Raw genomic sequence first — 19,155 nt, 5'->3', positions numbered from 1 at the left:
TAGTGGTCTGGAACATTTTTATATGGTTGTTGATAGATTGCATTTTTCCTTTTGAAAATTACCTGTTCATGTATTTTGACCTCTCTCTCTCTCTCTCTCTCTCTCTCTCTCTCTCTCTCTGTCCCTCTCTGTACCCATATTGCTAAATCCTTCAATTTTACCTTCAGAACTACCATCCCTGGAAAAGGCTCATCATTGCATACCTGAAGTATGCAATAACAGCCTGTTTAGTCTCCTCCCCTCAGCTTTCTTGTTCTTCTTTTTCTTCCTTTTTTTTAGAATCATTTTTTAGCCTCTCTACCTTTGACTGCTATGTATATCAATCTGATTTTAATACTGACCATCTTGTGATGTCCACGTTTACAATTATCCTTTGGGTTGTTGAAAGAGAGTGTTTGCTATGACTAGTAAGTTATCTTGACAAAACACTGTTAGTCTTTGTCCTGCTTCATTCTGTTTGCTAAGGCCAAACTTGCCTATTATGACAATTGTCTTTTGATTTCATACTTTAGCATTTCAACTCCTTACAATGAATATGACTTTTTTTCTTTTTCTTTCTTTCTTTCTTTCTTTCTTTCTTTCTTTCTTTCTTTCTTTCTTTCTTTCTTTCTTTCTTTCTTTCTTTCTTTCTTTCTGTGAAGCAATTGGGGCTAAGTGACTTGCCCAGGGTCACACAGCTAGTAAGTGTTAAGTGTCTGAGGCCGAATTTGAACTCAGGTCCTCCTGAATCCAGGGCCGGTGCTCTAGCCACTGCACCACCTAGCTGCCCCCCCCTTTTTTGTTAATAAGCTTTTTATTGTTAAGCTGAAACATACATTGTTTAATACAACAAAAACATATTAAATCAAGTGAAAATAAACTGAACAATAAACATTCAAAATAAAATACTTTCCATTGGAAATATGTTAGGATGAATAAAGGGCTTAGTTACCATCTTACTGTAATTTTCTTATGTGTCACTAGCCTACAGACATGTTTTCTGTAATCATGCAGATGTGAATGGATTTTTGAATGATTAAATAAATGAAAAGTCCTTTTATTGCAGAGACTCATTTCACAAGGTAGCCAATTTGGTTTAGAGAACAAAATTATTCAAGAAATACTCCATGTGGTTTTGCTCATTTTAGAAACCATGAACCTTAAGCTGCTCCTCCTTGACAATGCCAACCTCCAAGAGGAACTGGCAAATGTTCTTTCTCTGGTCACCTTGAAGCTGGATAACCTCACCATACTGGAGATGTTCAATCACAGTACCATTACAAGCAAATTTCTTTTTGAAAACTTTCGAAAGTTTCTTTTTGTCATAATCATCTGCAATTCCCTGAACAGTAGTCAATGTCTTTCTGCCGTTTCATTGTTGGATTCTTATACGAATGTAATCCTCAGTCCCTGCCAGGAGTAAATCGTCACCCTTAGTTACATCAGCAAAGGGGTCGAAAGATTGGAGGTTCTGGATAGTGGACATGCGATATTAGTGAGAGGCCGGTGAGGGGATAAAATGCCTGCGGGGCGTGCCCAGAAGGACCCTGTGTCAGAAGGCTGTGAGGGCAAAGGGGAAACAAATAAAGCGGGGGCGGGGAGCGAAGCGGAGGCAGGAAGAGGGAGGCAACCGAGGCATCGGAGCTGCAGGGGACGCAGCGGAAGCAAGAAGCCGAGGAGATTTGGTCTCTTTAGCATCAATAATTTGAACAGAGACTTCTATTATTGTGTGAATGGTTTGCCTTGGATTCAAACAGTTATCATTCTTTCATTTTTGAGATTATATTCAATACTGCTTTTCTCTCCCTTTTATTGACTCTGAAAGCTACTACATTTCTTCTAAGGGATTCTTACCTGTAGTAGTATATATTGTGATCACCTGAATTAAATTTACCCATTCCTGTCCATTTAAGTTCACTGACACCCAAGATGTCAGTGTTCAATCTTTCAATCTCCTTTGTGGTCACATCCATCTTATCTTGGTCCATTTATAAGATAAAGCATAAGATTTTCCTTTTTTTTACCAGACACATTTGCAGATGAGCATCTTTTTGGCTTTGGCCCAGCCATTTCATTAGTTCTGAAGCTACTTATAGTTGTCCTCCACTTTTCCCCAATAGCATATTGGACACCTTCTGACCTGAGGGGCTCATCTTCTGGTGTCATATAATTGATGTTTTTAAGAGCATGGGGCTTTCTTGGCAAAGATACTGGAGTGATTTGCCATTTCCTTCTCCAGTGAATCATGTTTTGTCAGAACTTTCCACTACAATCCTGGGTAACCCTGAGCATTACAGGTCATAGTTTCATGTAATTATACAAGCCCAACTACCACCACAAAGCAGTGGTTCAGGAGGAGATAGTAGAATTAGCCACACTTTATTTGTTTTGTTTTGTTTTGTTGTGGGGCAATTGGGGTTAAGTGACTTGCCCAGGGTCACACAGGTAGTAAGTGTCAAGTGTCTAAGGCCGGATTTGAACTTAGGTCCTCCTGAATCCAGGGCTAGTGCTTTATCTACCGCACCACCTAGCTGGCCCCACACTTTATTTGTAAAAACAACATTTCCTTAGCTTCTCAGGAGGAAAATCTTTAGAATAATTACTGGGATATAGATTTAGACTTCAAAAGGCCTTTAGAGATCATCTAGATAAACTGGAGATTTTGCAAATGAGAAAATTGAGGCCAAGAGAAGTTAAATGACTTGTTCAAGGTGACATAGGTAATATGTAGCAGAACTGGATTCTGATCTCAGGATTTCTGAAATCTCTTTTCATTCCAATGTGTAGATTTGAGTCTCTATTCACGTGTATACTTCCCAATATCAATTGCCTGTTACAGTTAGTTTTTTCCTTATATCATTGATTGGCCCAATTACTGGCACCTTTATATCATTTAAACTTTAAGTTTTATACAGAATATATGGTAGAATGGAAATAATGCTATATTTGCAAAGAATACCTGCATGCACATTCTGTCACTTTCTTCCTGTGTGACTTTGGGCAAGTCATTATCTGTTCTAAGCCTCAGTTTCTTGTCTATAAAATGAGGAGGCAAACTAGCTGACCTTTTAGGTGTGAGGTGCTGACAAAGTGAAAAGTTCCATAATTGTCTTTAATTTTGAGAAATTATTTTCTAGTGTGAAAAAATAATGGGTTTTGGAATGGCCAAAGGCCCCAGCTGAGGGGATTGATTATATTAAGATTGATTGGATTGACTTTGTTGATTGACTCATTTGAAGTTGAATTGATTGAAGCCACACCTACTTGAGATGCTGGCTTTCAGGGTATGGGTTCTCTGACCTCGGTACATATGGCTCATGGACCACCCTCAAGGCTAGTGAACCAATGGATTTGGGTGATGCTAGCCAATTAGCTTGAAGCACGGTGTAAGGACCGCCTCTCCTCCAGACTGAGAGGAAGCTTTGACTCTCAGTTTGGCTCTCGGACAGGCTCCTGGTGGAGGACTTTGAGGAAGAAGCAGGCCAGACTGGAGCTCTAGGCTGGATAGGCCTTTTCTTAACTTTCTGACCCAGGTATTCTCTTTTTACTAATACTTGGTATGCTTTAATAAAAGTTTAATGACCCAAAACTGGTGCTAAATCTTCTAATTTATAAGTAACAAATATATTAGAAACCCCAGCTAATTTTCCCCAAATTAGGGACAGAAATAAGGCAACCACATTATATTTTGTACATCACACCAGTCCTGATAATTAAAAAAGGTATTATCATAGAAATATCAATGAACACAAGGTTTCCTATAAAACTATATTGGAGAACATCAAAGGTCAAGAAAGGTCCTATCATTTATTTCAAGCCTATCATGCCTTACACCTGTAATTGGTTCCAAGCCTCTGCATCAGGACAAACAACATTACTGGAGCATTAGTTGCATGGTAAGAGAACTGATTGAGGGATAACTGCTCTTTCCCTTATGGAAATGCTGGGATTCTACTGGAATCCATATTGCAAAGGATTAAAAAATAAGTGGGATATGAGAATGGAGACAAGGAGTTTAGACAGTTCTTCTCCACCCCCTATCCCTTCATTCCCCTGGAACTAGGCAGTAAAAAGGAGTACAAATATGAAACATCAGCTGAGCTAGATGGTAGTCCAAATAGAGTAGGGGAGGTAAATTAGGTAAGGTGAAGGGTATTTCAAGGATGAAGATCAGGGTATGTTTGAAGGTAATAAGGGAGGAACCAATGGAAAAGAAAATTGTAGAGAGATAGAGACAGAGAGATAGAGACAGAAAGACAGAGAGACCGAGAAAGACAGAGGTTATGATCAAATAGGCAAGCAGTGGGGGTAGATGGAAAAGGATACATATCACAAATTGCTAAAAGAATTCTCTTGAAGATTTTTATATCAAGATATTTTTTAACAGATATGATTACATAAATGGCGAACATTTTTCATTCCCTTGCTGCTTTACTTATACAATGATTCATAATAATCATATAGTTTTCTCGAAAAAGTTTAAAAACTGCAATTTTATTACTCATTTAACCAATGATAGTCCTGGTTTTTTGCTCAACTTACCTCCAAATTTAAGGACATACATTGGCAACAAACTAGTGGAGAGCAGATATATCTATATTAATCTTATTTGAATACAAGTTGCCCTTCATGAAGATCCTCAAATGATTTCCAAGATGCTGCCTTAACTTAGACTGGAATTCCTCTTGGCCCTTACCACACACAGTAAGTTTGTGTCTGAAATTGACTGTTTTCTAAATGTTGTTTCACTAATACTTTAGGATTTGGATGATGTGTGGGGGAAGAGTTAAATTTTGATCCAATTATGATTTAATTCAGGGTTATCTAATATAGGAGTTCCAAAACACCTGCAACAACTTTCTGAATCATTATTTACCAAGAATTCTGGCAAGGAGAGAAAAAGTATTTATAGACAATAAACTTCTCTTCTCAGCTTTTGATAAAGACCAAGCCTTTTGAGGAGCCTCAAAAATGCTCAATTAGGTCTTTAAATAAATTTTCAGTTTCACAAAGCCATGCACTTCAGGATTCCAGGAGGGAAAGAAAGCAAAAATGCTGCATACAATGCGAAAAGCTGACATCTTTTATTTGGAAAGGATTTTCCGGAAGTGCCAAAAATGAAAACAGTAAAGGCGGCAAAATATTTGGGGATTCACTGATTTCTTCAAATTTAAAAATGCCTTTTCTTTTTGAAAATTAACATTTGGGGCAGCTAGGTGGTGCAGCACACAGAGCAACAGCCCTGGATTCAGGAGGACCTGAGTTCAAATCCTACTTCAGACACTTGACACTTACTAGTTGTGTGACCCTGGACAAGTCACTTAACCCCAATTGCCTCACCAAAAAACAAAAATAATGAAAATTAATATTTATTGAATATCCTTTTCAATTTTAGATTGATTGTCTCCTCCAACCAAGAACCATTTATTAAGTGCCCATTATGTGCCAGACACTGAGTTAGGCCCTGGGGATAACAGCAAGAACACCTAGTACTTTGAGATTTTCAAAGGACTTTCTATACATTATCTTATTCAGTTTTCACAATAATCTTGTGAGGTAGTTGCTATTATTATTTTTTCCCATTTTACAGATAAGGAAACTGGGTTTCATGGTCATTAAGTGATTTGATGCCTAGGGTCATACAAAGCACTTAATAAGTACCTGAGACAAGATTGATTTGAATTCATGTCCAGTAGTCTATGGATGATGCCAAATATCTGCCTATACAAAGAACTCATGTTCTTTTGGGGAGACATCATGTATACATATTCTCATATGTATATGTACCTTATACACAAGCCAAATATATAGTGATCTCATGGAGGCAGCACTAGCAGCTGAAGGGGTCAGTAAAGAGGTAGAGTTTGAGTTATGCTCATTCTTGGCAGAGGGTTAATTTATATAGCATCACAGTGAAACATGAGGATCTCTGCTCAACTTTTTAAGACTTTCTCATTAAAATATCTACATAGTGCAGATTATTTTATTATTTTCAAATGCTTTCTTCTTTAAGACTGTTTTTCAGTAATATCACTTATTTGTAAGGTTATGTCTTAATTCTTTGTACATTGCAGACTTTTTGGACAATAGTTGAAATTAATTCAATATCACAATATCATAAAACAGTATCCTCTCTATGAACCCCTGATAAATGAGACACTTGATGACATATTTCCACCTCTTAGGATGTGTGAATCAAGAAGACTTCTAAGGGGTCTTTTGACTCATTTCTCAGATGGAAAATATTGCCACTTAATCCAAAGTAGGGCACCTAGGTGGTGCAGTGGATAGAGCATTGGACATGGAATCAGGAAGACACATTTTTCATGAGCTCAAGTCTAGCCTCAGACACTTACTCACTGAATGACGCTGGGCAAATCACTTACTTAACCCTGTTTGACTCAGTTTCCTCATTTGTAAAATGAGCCAGAGAAGTAAATAGCAAACTACTGCAGTATTTTTGACAAAAGAACCCTACAAAAGGAGTCATGAAGAGTTGTGCATGACTGAACAACAAAAAATCCAGATGATGGGAAAGTGGAACATGAATTGTTAGATCTGTGAAGTGCTTAGAAAAGTTTTCATTGTGTACATAATTTCAAAACTTCCATCTCAGCATTCGCTAATTCTTCTAAAAGCCAAGGATCAAGTACTTTTCATCTGAATGAAAAAGATATGGAAGAAGAATAGATGTGGGTAAAAGGAACTTAAGTGGAGTGTTTGGTAATGAGATTCATAGGGTAAATGGATATGAAATACTTTAGGTATTCAAGGATTTAATTAACAATAGAGCCGTTACATGGAACACATTTCCTTAATACCGGTAGGAGTACATTGATACATTAGAGGATATTTAGAATGTTGAAGCCATTTTGCTATTTAGCAGAAGCTCCTCTTTTTATTTATTTTAAAAAAATCAAACTGCCTAGTTGTATAGTTTAGAATAGAATTAGTTGCAAGTGGGCAAGGCAACAGGCTATCATGACCAATTTCTCCGAACTTACCTTTTCTTATCTATCCTTGTAATATAAGAGCTAAATGAAAATTAAAGTTATTGCACCTACTAAAGAAGTCCAACGATAGACTATCTGCTATAATTTTTAGAGACTATTACTGAGAGTCAGAGTGGTATAATGTCTAGACCAGAGCTTCTTAAACTTTGTCCACTCGTGACCCTTTCTTATGTGGTCCTAGGTATATAAAATAGATATATATGACCTTTTACTGTTGCCAATTTTTTGTGACCCCCACATTCAGTTATGCAATCCCATATGGGATCATGATCCGTAGTTTAAGAAGCTAGGGTCTAGAGATCCAGACTCAGAATCTGGAAGACCTAGGTTTAAGTCTGACATCTAGTGACTGGGTGATGCTGGTCAAGACACCTAACCTCTTAGGCTGTATCAAGTCTACTCTCTAAGCCTGTTAGCTACAGAGAAGGGTGCCAACTTGCAAAGAGAGAATGAGCTTCCTATAACAGTAAAATCACAAGTTTAATCTGTAGGCACACTTTATCTTAATGGCTTTATTTTTTGATATTTGGCTTGTCTTGGCCCAAGAGTTTATCAGCAAATGGTCAGCCTACTCACAAATGTACTCTTAGTGATGAACTTGGGTTTCAGAAATCTTACATGGTATTTTCTTGGAACCTTAATTGAAGCTTTCTTAGCATGGTAGGAACTTCCAGTACTTGATCTCTGAAAGATTTCAGAAAGCCAGGTTTACCTCCATACTGTGGTAATATATCAGAGTAACAAATATAAAAATATTTAAAATTGACATTGCAATTCAAATGAGCATTTTTGATAAGCAGAATATTATGAAATATAGTGGTTAGAAAGTGTTACATAATCTTGCTTATTAATTTTCATAACTCCATGATGCAATTTAGCAGTATTATGCCCATTTTTTCAGCTGAACTGATTGAAGTATAGACAATTTAATGCAGGAGTTCTTAGCCTTTGTTGTGTCATAGAACCCTCTGGCAGTCTGATGAAGCCTATGTACATACCTTCTCAAATTAACACTTGTTACCTACATTCATATTGAAGGAAATATTAACAATTACCTTAACTTTTATTTTAAAGTTAGTGAATATAGACATCTAGGTTTTTTTTTTCCTCATCTAAGTCCATGAAGTTACAATGAGGTACATGCACTTTAGGGTTAAGGTAACATTGAAAGCCATTAGCAACAGCATTGCTACTGTTTTAAAATTGGTGCAGTGAAGCTTATTAATGGTGGAAAGTTGAGAGCCCAAGCTACCACCCTAACTTTTTTTTTTTTTAACAAAAATTGCACATAGGAAATTAGAGAGATCTGCTACCATTGAGTAAAAGGAATTATCACACAGAAATTCATGCAAAAGCTTATCTGGCAAATTCTAGGGGTGAAGTCAAGTTCACAGATTAGATAAAGCACTTGGTTGAACTCTCCCAATATTCCCCTCCAAACTATTTTAAAATAACATCTCAGATTGAAATATGGAGCAACAAAGCCAATAAAAGATCAGATTGAGATATTCTTAGAGGCCAAGACAACTTAGGAAGTCAAAAAAAGATGTGACATGAGGGTAGAGGCTGATTCAAAGTCCATGTAGGTGAAATAATAATGATGTGACCAGGTGGTTGTGACAGAAACAGCAACAGCTTCAGGAGCTCTCAAGGCAGAGCTAGTAAGGGTAATTGTTAACTGGTCAGAAATGGATTACAGCGGACCCTTGTGCTAGTATTGGGTGCGGGATCAGATGCTGTTTGGCAAATCCGCTGCTTTTAACCAATTCTGGATCAAAGTTCAAGGACAGAGTGGAGCACTTTTCCTGCAGAGGCAGTGGGAGATCTACAGAACAACCTTGATTTTGGTCCCAAAGGATCCCGTAGATAGAGTTCTGGGTAAGGAAGAGAACAGAGATCAGAAAATCCATGAACACATCTTTCCCCAGATCATATCACCTTGGAAGTATTAAAAAGCTCCAACCTCCCAGACCTAGCTTTAAAAATAGCTCTGCCAAAAAAAAGCATGAAACTTGAGACAGTACCCCTCTCTAACCCCCACAAATACAGAGTCCAACTTTAACATAAAGTTCAAAACCAAGAAATGGTGGGAGGGATGAGCAAATGGCAGCAAAAGAACCTGACTATAAGAAGCTACTATAGTGACAGGGAAGATCAAGACACAAACTCAGAAGATAATGAAGTCAAAATATCTACAAGCAGGGGCAGCTAGGTGGCGCAGTGGATAGAGCACAGGCCCTGGATTCAGGAGTACCTGAGTTCAAATACGGCCTCAGACACTTAACACTTACTAGCTGTGTGACCCTGGACAAGTCACTTAACCCCAATTGCCTCATTAAAAAAAAATACATTAAAAAAATATCTACAAGCAAAGCCATAAAGAAAAATGTGCATCAGATGAAAGCTCAATAAGAATTCCTGGAATATCAAAGCAACAGTTTTCAAAATCAAATAAGAATAGAAGAAACAATAAATAAGAAATGAAAACAAAAGAAGAAAATTATGAAATGATAAGACTTTGATTAAAATAAGGCAATATTTGTAAAAAAAAATATTTATAGCAGGTCTTTTTATGGTAGCAAAGAATGGGAAATCAAAGGAATGCCCATCAATTGGGGAATAGCTAAACAAGTTGTGGGATATTAAGGTGATGGAATATTATTGTGATATAAGAAATGACAAGCAGGATGATTTTAGAAAGTTCTGGAAAAGACTTGTATAAATTGTTATACAGTGAAGTGAGTAGAACCAAGAAAACTTTGTGCAGAGAGACAGTAATATTGTTTGGTGAAGAACTGTGAATAACTTAACTATTCTAAGCAATGTAATGATCCAAGATAATCCCAAAGGGCTAATAATGAAGGATAAAATACTATCCACCTCCAAAGAAAGCACTGATATTGATGGAAAACAGACTGAAGCATGCTATTTTTCACTTTCTTTAATTTAAAAAAATTTTTTTCTTATTCAAAATATCCAATATGGTAACGTTTTACATAATTTCACATGTATAACACACAATTAATTACTTACCACTGTAACGATTGGAATGACATCACCTGCTGGAGACTTACTGTAGAAAAGCTCCACCATGAGGTGAAGGCCTCTGAGGGCAAACCATGTGATCAAGGTCCTTAGCGTCAGGAAGTGACATTTGCTCGTGGGTACTGTCTTATCAAGGTTACCAGCCAATCAACTTGAGAAGCCTCCCATTTCTGGGAGAGGGACATGAAGTAGGAAGCGGACACTGGCAGAGGGGTTCTATCTCTTTTTGGTTCCTGACCTTGCCACGGTGGGTTGGATGATAGGGTCTCTTAGAAATAGTTAGATTTTTACCTTTCTCTCTGATCCTAATGCTCTTTAATAAATATTTAAACATTTAAATACTCTTGCTAAAGCTTATCATTTATTGGTGACCACTCATTAGATATTTTAGACAGTATAGCTAGAATTTTAGCCCTTACACCACCTTGGGGAGGTAGGGAAGGAGGGAAAAATTGAAACTAAGAACTATAAATAAAAATGTTTATTATTTAAAGAAAGGAAAACAAGCAGGAAAATAGTGAAGAAAATAACACTTTAAAGAATAGAATTGGAAAAATGGAAAAAAGAGGTACAAAAATTCACCGATGAAAATAACTCCTTAAAAAGCTAAATTGACCAAATAGAAAAAAGGTACAAAAACTCACTGAAGGGGGCATCTAGGTGGCAAAGTGGATAAAGCACTGACCCCGGATTCAGGAGTACCTGAGTTCAAACCCAGCCTCAGACACTTGATACTTAATAGCTGTGTGACCCTGGGCAAGTCACTTAACCCTCATTGCCTGGCAAAAAAAAAAAACAACAACAAAAAACCAAACAAACAAAGCAACTCACTGAAGAAAATATTTCCTTAAAAATTAGAATTGGGCAAGTAGAAGTTAATGACTTATTGAGACATAAAGAAACAAAGTCAAAAGAATGAAAAAAATAAGAAAATGTAAAATGTTTTATCAGGAAAAATACTGCCTGGAAAAAATAGACCAAGGTGAGATATTTAAGAACTATTAGACTATCTGAAAGCAATGATCAAAGAAAGAGTGTAGAAATCATATCTCATGAAATTTATCAAGGAAAACTGTCCTGATAACCTAGTATTGGGACAAGTAGGTGGCACAGTGGATAGAGCACTGGCCCTGGATTCAGGAGGACCTGAGTTTAAATATGGCCTCAGACCCTTGACACTTACTAGCTGTGTGACAATGGGCAAGTCACTTAACCCCAATTGCCTCACAAAAAAAAAAAAAGAAAAAGAGATAAAAGCAAAAATTAAAAAAAAATCAAAACCCTATAATCAAAGAGTAAAATAGAAATTAAAAGAAATTTCTTAAAATGAAAACTTCTAGGAATATCATAACCAAATTCCAGAGCTCCAAGATGAAAGAAAATCCTTTAAACAACTAAAAAGAAACAATTCAAATAATATGGAGCTAAAGTTAGGATCATACAAGGTTTAGCAGCTTCCATGTTAAAGGAGTGGAGGACTTTGAATATGATATTCTGGAAGGCAATAAATATGGTATTACAAAAAAATTCTACCCAGCTAAAAATTATTATATACTCAAAGGGGAAAAATAGATATTTTATCAGATAGAGGACTTTCAAACATTACTGATCGAAAGACTCAAGCTGAATAAAATAAAATTCAAATTTCAAATACAAAATATAAGAGAAGCATACAAAAGTAAATATGAAAGAGAAACTATAAAGGACCCAATAAGTTTAAACTCTTTACCTTTTTCTATGGGAAGATGATAGAGATAACTTCTAAGAAATTCACCATTAGAGCAGTTAGAAAGAATCTACATAGAAAGAGGGCATGGGGATGAGTCAATTAGGTTGAGAAGATGTAAAATAATGTAGGGATGAGAAAGAGGGATATCCTTGGAAAAAGGGCAAGGGAGAAGAATAATGGGGAAATGATCACTCTTAAAAGAGGAATACAAGAAAAAGCTTTTAGAGTAGATAGGGAAATGGTGGGTTTAATTGTAGCTGAGTAATGATGCTTGAACCTTAATGTCTTCTAAATTTGTTCAAAGAAGGAATACACACACACACGTTATATACATGTGTATGCATACACACACACACACACATATATATATATATACACACACACACACACACACACTCAACTATAATAGACATCTCTCTTAATGAAAGGTAAGTAGGAAGGGATGGGGGAAAAGGAGTATAAAGGGGGGGGGGAGCAAATAAAATAAGACAATGGTCAAAAACAAAACAACATTTTGAAGACATACCAGATAAAAAGAGTGAGAGAAAGATAAATAGAAAAAAACAACAACAGAGGGAACTGCACAGCTGGTAATCATAAATGTGAATTGAATAGGATGTACTAATATATAAAATGGAAGTGGATAACAGAATGGATTAGATACCCAGAATCCAAAAATATGTTGTTTACAAGAAACACAATTGAGGAGCTGGAGCCAAGATAGTGGAGGAAAGGCCTGAGGTCTCCCCAGGACCTCTCCAAATACCTTCAAATCATGCCATAAGAGAATTCTTGGAGCAGCAGAACCTACAAAAAGACAGGGAGAAGTCATTTTCCAGCCAAAGACAACTTAGAAGTTTGGCAGGAGATGTCTGTTGTACCAGGGTGAGAGTGGAGCTCCCAGCACAGGCAGTGCCAGCAAACCAGGCCTTGGGAGCCTCTGAATCACTTGTGGCAGCAGCTGTCCTGGAACTCAACTCACAGATGTTGAGGGGGACAAGTGGGTGGTCAGGGGTAGATTGAAGGGATCTCCCCGCTGGTACTGAGGCAGGACTCTGTTGTTTTGCCTGTGCTCAGAACCAGGTGGCAGTTTTCAGTGGCAATCCTGGGTGGGAAGGAGCACAAGCATGCAAGAGCTTGCAGCCTCAGTGGAGCAGGGATCTATTGCCAGTTCTGGGGCAAAGAAACAGACCTGTGGTTGGAGAGTGGTGAACATACATCTCCTTAAACCATACCAGCTTGGAAGAACTAAGAATTTACAAGTTCCTAGGAGTATCTTGGAGAACAGCTGTTCAAACCTCCTGAGGCTTGGGAAAGTGCCCCCTCCTCCCTGGAAGCAGTGTTCCACTCTAACAAAGAGTTAGAAGTCAAGAAATAGGCTTGGAAAACGAAGAAACAAAAAATGCTGACCCTAGAAAATTTCTATGGTAACAAGGAAGATCAAAATACACACTCTTTAGAAGATAACAAAAATAAATAAAGAAAAAAGAAAAAAGAAGTTTAAAAAGCCAAAGCTTCTACTTCCAAAGCTTCCAAGAGAGGTAGAAGAAAAAATGGAAAGAGAAATAAGAGTGATGCAAGAAAGTCATGAAAAAAAGTCAACAGCTTGAAAAGGTGAATTGGCCAAATAGAAAATGAAGTACAAAAGTTCCCTGAAGAAAATAGTTCCTTAAAATTAGGATTGAGCAAATGGAAGCTAATGACTTTATATAAGAAATCAAGAAAGAATAAAGCAAAACCAAAAGAATGAAAAAAATAGAATGCAATGTGAAATATTTCATTGGATAAAAAAAACTGACCTAGAAAATAAATCCAGGAGAAACAATTTGAAAATTATTGGACTACCTGAAAGCCAAGATCAACAAAAGGATCTAGATATCATCTTCAAAGAAATTTTCAGGGAAATTTGCCCTGATATTCTAGAAGCAGAATGTAAAATAGAAATTGAAAAATCCCACCAATCACCTACTTAAAGAGATCCCAAAATGAAAACTTCCAGGAATATTATAGCCAAATTCCATTGCTCCAAGTTCAAGGAGAAAATATTGCAAACAGCTAGAAAGAAAGAAGTCAAGTACTGTGGAGCCACAGTCAAGATAACACAAGATATACCAACTTCTACATTAAAGGACTGGAGGCTATGCATATGATATTCTGGAGGGCAAAGGAACTGGTATTACAACCAAGAATTGCCTACCCAGTAAAACTTATATAATACTTCAGGAGGAAAAATAGGAATTCAATGAAAGAGAGGACTTTCAGGCATTCTTGATGAAAAGACCTGAACTGAATAAGACTGATTGGGAATACAAAGGTATATACCTTTTTCTCAGATGTACATGGCATCTTCACAAGAACTGATGAGTATTAGAGCATAATAAAAATATCATATCCAAATGCAAAAAAGCAAAAATATTAAATTCACCCTTTTCAAACCATATTGCAATTAAAATTAAATTCAGTAAAGGGTCATGGGAAGCATAAACACTAATTGGAGGGGCAGTTAGGTGGCACAGTGGATAAAGCAACACTGGCCCTGTATTCAGGAGGACCAGAGTTCAAATCCAGCCTCAGACACTTGACACTTACTAGCTGTGTGACCCTGGGCAAGTCACTTAACCCTCATTGCCCCACTCCCAAATAAATGAGTAAAGAGAAAACACTAAGTGGAAACTAAACAATTTACTCCTACAGAATGAGTGTGTCAGAGAACAAATCATGGAAATAATTTCATTGAAGATAATGACAACAATAAGACAATATTCTAAAATTTGTGGGATGCTGCCAAATAAATTTTGTATCTCCAAATGCATATGTCAATTAAAAAGACGATGAATAGATTAATGAATTAGGAGTACAAATAAAAAACTCGGAAAATAACAAATTAAAATCTCCAATTAATCACCAAAATTAAATTTTTGAAAATCAAAGGAGAAATTAATAAAGTTGAAAGCTAAAAATTGAACTAATAAATAACAATGAGCTAGTTTTATAAGATAATAAAATAAATAAGCCATCGATTAATTTTATTTTAAAAAAGAGAACCAATTACTAGCATCAAAAATGAAAAGGTTAAATGGACCACCAACGAATATGAAATTAAAGCAAGTATTAGGAATTATTTTGCCTAATCATATATCAGCAAAACTGACAAAGTAAAATGAATGAATATTTACAAAAATATAAATAGCCCAGATTAACAGAAGAGAATATTAAAATAATGCCATCTTAGAAAACTATTTGAATAAGTCATAATTGAGCTCCGTAAGTAAGCATCTACAAGACCAGATAGATTCACAAGTGAATTCTATCAAATATTTAAAGAACAATTAACACAAATATTACATACATTTGACAAAAAATAGGTAAAGGAGTCCTACAAAATTTCTTTTATGAGACAAATGTGTTTTTGGTACCTAAACCAGATGAGACCAAAAATAGAGAAAACAAAAACTGTAGAAAATTTTCCTTAATGTATATCAGTGCAAAAATTTAAAATAAAATATTAATAAGGATATTATAGAAATATATCACAAAGATCATATATTATGAATTGGTGGGATTTATACCTAGGTGGCAGGGTTAGTTCAATAATGAAATTACTAAAAATATATTTTACAAAATGTACCTGGTGATGCTTGATTTTCCTTTTAGTAAAGAATACTATGTGGGTTTTTTTGAGTTACCAGAGTATGCAAAATCATTTTTTAATCCCTATTGCAAACGTTGCTTATTCATACTGCTTAGTTGTTTATGGAAACATAAGCCAAAGTTTATTTTCATAGCTGGTCTGAGCACAGAAGCTCTATGACATAGAAGATACAGTAGTTTTAATTATTAAAAGTAATAAGAACAAAGCACATAGTGAAATCAACCCTCGTTTTGGAATTAGAAAAAAACAATAAATGAGTCTCTTCATAGGATTTCAATATTCTTGAGCATTTCTGAAAATAATACACTCTATAATTTTTAAAGTGCCATATAGGATAAAAGGAGTCAAAAGTCATCTTAGAGATCATTTAGTCCAATCCACTCATTTTATTAGTAAAGAAATTGAAGCCCAAGAGTTGAAGTGCTGTGCCTCAAAATAGTAAGCAGAATTGTCAAGGTTCAAATCCAGTTTTCTTACTCTAAATGCGTAATATTTTTTGTTCTACATTGTTCTAACTCCTTAGAATTCCAGAGTTAGAAGGAACTTTAACTCCAGGACAATTTGAAGAGAAGGTAAGAGGAGGTAAAATCAATTAATAAAATGATATTGAATACTTACTTAATACAGACTATTCTGTTAGGTTCTATGGAAATATAATTACATATAAAACAAAAACCTGTCCTTGAGAAACTTTGACTCTGAGAACCTGTTTTCTTCATTGCCTCCTAAAGACAGGAATTCATCTTTGCTGTAATCTCAGAAATCTTTTCTCTAGTCTGTCTTCTTGATCTCATTCATTCTATAGCTTTGATTATTTCTGTCTGTGAAGTTGACTCCAAAATCTCTATTTACAACCCTGTCTTATTCCCTGATCTCCCATCTCATATTTCTTTTTGTTTGTCTGTTTTTTTGTTTGTCTATTTTTTTTTTGTGGGGCAATGAGGGTTAAGTGACTTGCCCAGGGTCACACAGCTAGAAACTGTCAAGTGTCTGAGGCTGGATTTGAACTCAGGTCCTCCTGAATCCAGGGCCAGTGCTTTATCCACTACGCCACCTAGCTGCCCCCCATCTCATATTTCTAATCGCCTGTCATCTTCAATAGTTGGGAAACAGAAAGACTTTAGAAGTGAGTACTATGTTCAAGAACTGGATTCACAATTTGGGTACATTAGGATCCAAAGAAACAGAACCAACCATCCTGAGTATGGTCAAGTATCAGTAAAGAAAGATACTCAGTATCTAAAATTAAGCTAAGTTCATCCTAAAGGCTTCCTTTTCAATTTGACTCATTCATTACAATTGTCATAACACCACTCTTTGAAGGTTTAGTATTTTTGGCTACCATCTTCTTTCCCCCATTAGTAGAAAGTCAGGTGCCTAAGTTTCAGCTGTTTACAGCTCTGGGTCTCTGATACTATTTCCTGTACTGGGAAAAAGCTGAATGTATATAGTATTGAACAATGGAATCAGAGTGAATCACCAGGTTAGAGACTTTGTTTGGTCATGGTCACTGTAGAAACAGCAGTATGTGTTATGACAGGGGCTTGCAGGGAAAGAGTGGTGATTAGTTGCACATGAAGTTAGGGACCTCAGACTACTTGGTAAAATTTCAGAATGTAAGGGGTAGAAGAAGCAATGAGCTATTAGAGTTTTCCCCTTTCAGATTCTGAGTCACATATTTTATACAATGTAATTACTACAGAACTTTGAGTGACTCACACTTTGAATGATCTATTTGCAGACTGTACATATTTCAAAAACGACAATGACCCATTTACAGTTTGTAAACTATTTTTCCTCCTATTTCAATGGAAAGAGTAGCTAATTATTGACTAGCAAAAGGAGCAGTCACATACCTGATGACCTTTGTAAAGTAAGTGAACCATCTTATTATAATGCAAATCTTTCCTAGAAGATGCCAAGTCATTCCTTCCAGATGAAAAAAAGAGCTAACTATAAATGAGGAACACAACCTTTGGGACACAATTTCTCTTTGTTTTCCCCTTTTCACCTCTTCTATAGGGTAGCGGGTTCAGGGAGAGAGGATTTCTCTCGATTTCATCCTCCCTCCATGATAATGTCATCTAGAAACAGAACAACTCACTGAATAGGATATGCTACTCCTAACATAATGCAGTCATAGAGAGTCTAGCTGTGGAGATGAGTTGTACTAAAGTTAGAAACAGGACCACAAAGACAGGAAGAATAATATTACCAGGAGTGATACATGATAAGGTTACCACAAGAAAGGAAGAAATATCGGGCCTAGGGGGTTGACTTGCCTTTGCTACATGTGTTCCATTCATGTTTGACTCTATAATATTAAATTTTATGCATGTGCTCACTGTTCCCAGTTGATGCTGTGGGTATTTATTAGAGAGTGCACCTCAGATTTATGGGGAAGATATTCTTACTAGTCCATTCCAGTAAATGTTTTTTCCTTTGAGTCAATTGTTTTCTCTATATCACTAAACACATTAGTGGAGACTCAAGAATTATAGATTTAGGTATTTAAATCCTTGGTGTTCCTTGAATTTTGGGTAGCCAACTCTTAGATTACCCAGTCTTCAACTATTATTAGGGAGGGTAGCCTTAGACTGGGCAAGACATAGCTATGGTGTTTTAAATTACTGATTTGAACAACATAACAGAAGAAGCCTATTAAATCTTTTAAAAATGAAATTTAGCTTAACACAGAAGCATTTCAAACTTTAAAATATTCCACTTAAAGTTCAGGAATCTTTGTTTAACCTATAAAATATTAATTTTCTTTTTTAACATTTGTAGACATATTTTAACAGCATTTGTTACTCACACTAAAACACAGCAGGGTTCTGCTTTGAAATTACAGTATATAGCCAAGATGAACCTCATTTTTATGTACATATGATTAAAAAGTACACACTGCCAAAGAGAGTATAAAAGAAATTCCATTTGTTACAATGAGCAATAATCAACTGGGAACCATCAGAGATATGTAGAAATTAGCTCTGTGCCTGACAAGTGCGTTCCTTATTGGTCAATAAAAAAACCATCAAACGCTGTGGATAAAGTAGATGTCTGTGTCTATAGATGAGCAGGCACAGAAGCTACTGTGGTGATATCTATGACATGGGCACATGGAATTACCATCTAATACACTCTACATTCCAGTTAGGAAGCTAAATGCTAATGATTATTTTTTCTGTTATCTGTGGAGTTCTTTGGTAGAGAAAATTTAATATTGCTCATTTATACTGGCCCAGTTAATCTCTGCATTATTCCTACAAACAACCTTCCAATATTATTTTTTTTTGCTAAAAATTCATTTTTTCTAGGTATGTATCAATGTTGAGTTTGTGAAATTGAGAAAAAAAAACCAGGAAGTGTGAAGAAGCAAGAGAGCATAGATGCTAAATCACTTAGATTCTAAATAGGAGCCAAGTATTCAGTAGCCAGAGTACTAAGTCCCCAGTAAAGAAATGCAAATAAACTCAGCTACTGCCATTATTGGACTTACTTCTCATGATCCTGATTAGTGTATAGTATGTGGTTGCGGCAACCACACACTAAATATAGAGAATTTTAAAACAAAACCAAAGAATGATGATTTTTTTCCTAAAAGGAAAGAAAAGAAAGAAAACAAGTATCTCATGAGTTTGTACTTCCCTGCTCTGATGGATGTGACAATTCCACACCTGCTACATGAATGTGACCTTCCCTCATGCCCTCACACTCTCTCCCCACCTGTTGCTTCC

The 19,155-nt window shown here is 36.1% G+C and overlaps 1 protein-coding gene and 1 pseudogene across 1 annotated transcript in view; both read right to left on the bottom strand.

Annotated features, from left to right (window-relative positions):
- Positions 1-19,155, bottom strand: part of CNTN5 (contactin 5) — a 1,623,595-nt gene that overhangs the window by 420,573 nt on the left and 1,183,867 nt on the right.
- Positions 1,048-1,465, bottom strand: LOC122750353 (annotated as a pseudogene).

Source organism: Dromiciops gliroides, chromosome 3 (assembly GCF_019393635.1).
Source record: "Dromiciops gliroides isolate mDroGli1 chromosome 3, mDroGli1.pri, whole genome shotgun sequence".
In the NCBI taxonomy this organism is placed as follows: Eukaryota; Metazoa; Chordata; class Mammalia; order Microbiotheria; family Microbiotheriidae; genus Dromiciops; species Dromiciops gliroides.
Note: the sequence above shows the minus strand (reverse complement) of the source record. Positions and strands in the feature narration are given on the sequence as shown.